This window comes from Hylobates moloch, unplaced genomic scaffold (genome assembly GCF_009828535.3).
Source record: "Hylobates moloch isolate HMO894 unplaced genomic scaffold, HMol_V3 SCAFFOLD_10, whole genome shotgun sequence".
Taxonomy (NCBI): domain Eukaryota; kingdom Metazoa; phylum Chordata; class Mammalia; order Primates; family Hylobatidae; genus Hylobates; species Hylobates moloch.
The window spans coordinates 36,993,063-36,998,021 of NW_026652285.1; the positions used below are offsets into that span (position 1 = coordinate 36,993,063).

Genomic DNA, 4,959 nt, shown 5'->3' on the forward strand with positions numbered 1-4,959 from the left:
TGTGGAAGATCTTAGAATTGCCTGCCTCATTTACTGGGAAAAATCAGATAGGAAGTGGCCTTTAGGGATACTTTTACTTGGAAAGTTACAACACTAGTATAAGTCTTAACACATTTAACATTTGCTTGTTGAAAAGCAATGCAAAAGTCAAAATAAAATTAAACATATTTTACTTTTTTCCTCACAAGAACATAAAAATTATGGAGGGGAACTTAACAGGGAATTTAAAAAAGGTAACGCAATTTTTCCTTTTAGTAGTCCTTGGGTAGTTATGATAGAATAGTTTCCACTTTTTGTTTCTTCGAACTGGGATTTTGGTCCAAAGTTTTGTTTGCTTCTAGTATCTGCTTCTGCCTCCTCCTCTATCAGATCAGCTTCCTCCATGGCCACCACCTCTTGGTGCTCCACGGCTTGAACTGCTGTAGGAATCACGTGGAGGAGGGTACCCTCTTTCCATAGAAGGGGGAAGCCCTCTTTCTTGTCTGCCAACCCAATCACGACCACTTGAGTAGAGATCACTTCGGCTGCTTGAGTAACTGTCTCGACTTCCACCATATCCATCAGGTGAGCTGCTGTAATCACCATAGCGACTGCTTCCACCATAAGATGGTGAGGGCCCTCGTGTAGGTGGAGCACTGAGTTACCATAACTCTCATATGAATCTCTGTAGGAACCTCCACTTGGATGATCTGAATAGTCACGATCACGACCATATCCATCTCTATCACTATAGCCTCTTGATGGATAGTCATCACGTGAACTGGAATGACTATAATCACGGTAAGTATAATCTCGTGGTGGTGGTGCATAAGCTCCAGTATCATGAGAACTTGGTTAATCTCTGCTTGAATAGCTGTCTTTAGTAGAATACCCATCATCTCTTGGGGACAAATGAACATCTCTACGAGAGGGAAGCGGTTCCCTTCGAGGTGGACCTCCGTAACTATCTCTTCCACGTGATACAGGAGCTCTTCCTCCCATTCCACTGCTACTGCGAACTGGTCCTGAAGGTGCAGATCTCTTAGGAGGAGGACCCCCACTTGTTGGTGGTGGTCCTCTTTTTACTGGGAGTGGTCCCCTGGAAGAACTCATGTTAAAATTCATGGAATATCCACCGTCATCCATGTATCCTCCCCGTGAGGAAGGTCCCCTTGCTCCTCCACTTCCTCCTCTTCCACCTCTAAGACCTCTTGGAGGGCCTCTACTTCTTGGAGGTGGAGGCGGTCCACGTCTACCATTTTCAAATGATGGTTTGGTGGCTTGTTCCACCTTGATGGCTTTTCCATCTAATGACTTTCCCTTTATGTCTCTGGCTGCATCCTTAGCGTCTGCTGGGCTTTCAAAGGTGACAAAAGTAAATCCTCTTGATTTGTTGGTTTCATGGTCTTTCATCTAGAGTACTTCCACTATTCGTCCATATCTGCCAAATACTGCTTCAAGAGCTTTCTCATTTGTTTCCGTGTTAAGCCCACCAATGAAGAGCTTTCCTGGGTGATCTGCTTCAACCATTTTTTTTTTTTTTTGCCGGTGAGTCACAGGGGTGACAATGGGTTCAAGCTCCAACGAGCTTGCCGATAGGGGCTTCCTAACAGCTCAGCACCAGTGGCGGCTGCCGGGTCCGAGGACCGAACCATGAAGCCGCTAGCACTACTGCGCAATGAGGTCTCACATATTTCTTAAAAGTGTCAAGAAATAATTTGACCAAATAAAGCCTAGAAATGTTTATTGAGGTGGCAGGAACATTTACTTTGGGTCAATGGTTCATCAGGTTTTCTTGTTTTGTGTGTGTGTGAGGGAGACAGACCTCCTTTTTGAGTATTTTTATGTCCTGAAAAAGTGCATAAAATGCATCATGTATTTATAAGAGTCTTCCTTCAGAAATTTCCAAATCTGTATCATCATAGTTACAGGCCTTTCCAGTGGCAAATGTTGCTGTATTGGGTTTATGAATTGAGCATAAATTAGCTCCCTGGCATGTTTATGAGCCATGACACTGAAGGGGATTGGTGCCCCTATAAAAGATACTTGAAGGAACTTCCTTGCTCCTTTTTGCCCTTTCACCATGTGAGGACACAGCAACAAGGTGCCATCTTGGAAGCAGAAAGCAAGATCTCACCAGAAACCAAATCTGCTGGATCCTTAATCTTGGACTTCCCAACCTCTAGAACTGTAAGCAAAAAAAAAAATCAGTAGTTTATTAATCACCCAGTCTAAGACATTTGTTATGGCAACCTAAATGGACTAAGGCAGCATGTAAGGTAACACAATAACAGGTTTGATATGTTACATTTATAGTCCCAATTTTTTTTTTTTTTTTTTTTTTGAGACGGAGTCTCACTCTGTCGCCCAGGCTGGAGTGCAGTGGCGCAATCTTGGCTCACTGCAAGCTCCGCCTCCCAGGTTCACGCCATTCTCCCGCCTCAGCCTCTCCGAGTAGCTGGGACTACAGGCGCCCGCCACTGCGCCCGGCTAGTTTTTTGTATTTTTAGTAGAGACGGGGTTTCACCATGGTCTCGATCTCCTGACCTCGTGATCCTCCCGCCTCGGCCTCTCAAAGTGCTGGGATTACAGGCGTGAGCCACGGCGCCCGGCCCCCAATTTTTAATCATACTGCATTAAACTCTAAGTCAGCCATAGTTGCAAAAGGCACACAAGTATGACATAGAATAATTCTTCAGTTCGTTCAGAAAAAAATAATTGAGATTGAAATTTATGTGAATGGACCAGGAGTTGCATCAAAATTATCAAACAAATAAAAAATCTTAATTACTAGAGTCTTTATATCTCAAAAAAATGTTTTTGCAATTAAAAATATTTCAGAATTTCAAAGTTAATGCCATCTTTGGCATTCTGCAGCTATTATTCCTTCATTCCAAGTATTCCCATTTTTCTGTAATTTTTACTGCTTAAAAGTGTGAGTTATCAAATATTTTAATTCCTCCCCCAAAATTCTGATAATTACTAAACATTCTTCCCATTGACAGAATTTATGTCTGTCTCTCTTGATTACGGGCCTCTGTGAATTCATAATCAATAGAACATAGTAGAAGTAGGTTATTTCAATTTCTCAGTATCTTCTACTTCTGATATATAGGTACAATAACTGTTGAAGCTATTAATTACAATGTAAGTAGTCTTAATCCCCTTGGATTATCATGCTGTGGGGGAAAGTTAAGCTAGTTACACGGACAAGTCATGTGGAGAGATGCTTGTCCAGCACTCAACCATTGTGTCATGTCAGCTAAGACATGAAAGCATATGTAAGTGTCTCCATAGTTTCCCGTCCATATTCTAAGTAACAGATTCTGGCTTAAATAAATATTTGCTGTTGTTTTAAGCCACCAAGTGTTTTGTCTGTTATAAAACAATCAATACTGGAACCAAATTTGGTGCTTGCAATTGGTGTAGTACCATAAAAAATTCTAAAACACTGGCTTCAGACAATTTATTTTATTTCCAGCTTTGGGCTATCATGAATAAAGTGGTGTAGGAAGTAGGATTCTAAAATGCCTCCCTGTACAATATCCCCACCCATATTTCAGAGACTGTGATTATGATGAGATATTATCCTCAAGGTTTTGTAAGACTACATGGTAAAAGGAATTTAACAGATATAATTAAAGTTACTAATCAGTTGATCTGGAGTTAACTAAAAGGAAGACTGTCTGGCTTTGCCTTATTTAGTCACATGCCCCACCCCCCCCCCCCCCCCCGGTTTTTCTTTAGGTTCTGGGATACATGTGTGCTGAAATTGCAGGTTTGTTACATAGGTATACATGTGCCATGGTGGTTTGCTACACCTATCAATCAGTCATCTAGGTTTTAAGACCCACATGCACTAGGTATCGGTTCTAATGCTCTCATTCCCCTTCTCCCAACCCCCCGACAGTCCTCGGTGTGTGGTATTCCCCTCCCTGTTTCCATATATTCTCACTGTTCAGCTCTCACTTATGAATGAGAACATGCGGTGTTTGGTTTTCTGTTCTTGTATTAGTTAGCTGCGGATGATGGTTTCTACCTTCATCCATGTCCTTGCAAAGGACATGAACTCATTCTTTTTTATGGCTGCATATTATTCCATATGCATATGTGCCACATTTTCTTTATCCAACCTATCATTGATGGGCATTTGGGTTGGTGCCAAGTCTTTGCTATTGTAAGTAGTGCTGCAGTAAACATATGTGTGCGTTTGCATATGTCTTTTTTTTTTTTGAGACAGTCTCACTTTGTCACCCAGCTTGGGATGCAGTGGCAAGATCTCGGCTCACTGCAAGCTCTGCCTCCTGGGTTCATGCCATTCTCCTGCCTCAGCCTCCCAAGTAGCTGGAATTACAGGTGCCCGCCACCACGCTCAGCTGATTTTTTTTTGTTTGTTTTTTAGTAGATACGGGGCTTCACCATGTTAGCCAGGATGGTCTTGATCTCCTTGCCTCATGATCTGCCCAACTTGGCCTTCCAAATTGCTGGGATTACAATCGTGAGCCACCGCACCCAGTCACATGTGTCTTTATAGTAGAATGATTTATAATCCTTCAGGTATATACCCAGTAATGAGATTGTGGGGTCAAATTGTATTTCTGCTTCTAGATCATCACTGGACAGTAGAGAAATGCAAATCAAAACCACAATGAGATACCATCTCACGCCAGTTAGAATGGTGATTATTAACAAGTCTGGAAACAACATATGCTGGTGAGGACGTGGATAAATAGGAATGCTTTTACACTGTTGGTGTGAGTGTAAATTACTTCTACCATTGTGGAAGACAGTGTGGCGATTCCTCAAGGTCCCTTATAGAGTTTCCTCTATCTTATAGCAGAGGAGAAAGTCACAGAGTTTCAACAGACTGGAAGGATTTGTCACACTATTAAAGCTTGAAGATGGACAGTTTTATATGCAGAGTGAAGAACAATCTCTAGATGAAAGACTCTGAGATAATAGCCAGCAAGAAAACTGAGG

General features: G+C 42.0%; 1 pseudogene; it reads right to left on the reverse strand.

Annotated features, from left to right (window-relative positions):
* Window positions 1-337: 337 nt before the first annotated feature.
* Window positions 338-1,509, reverse strand: LOC116475115 (RNA-binding motif protein, X chromosome-like; annotated as a pseudogene).
* Between the last annotated feature and the right edge of the window lie 3,450 nt (window positions 1,510-4,959).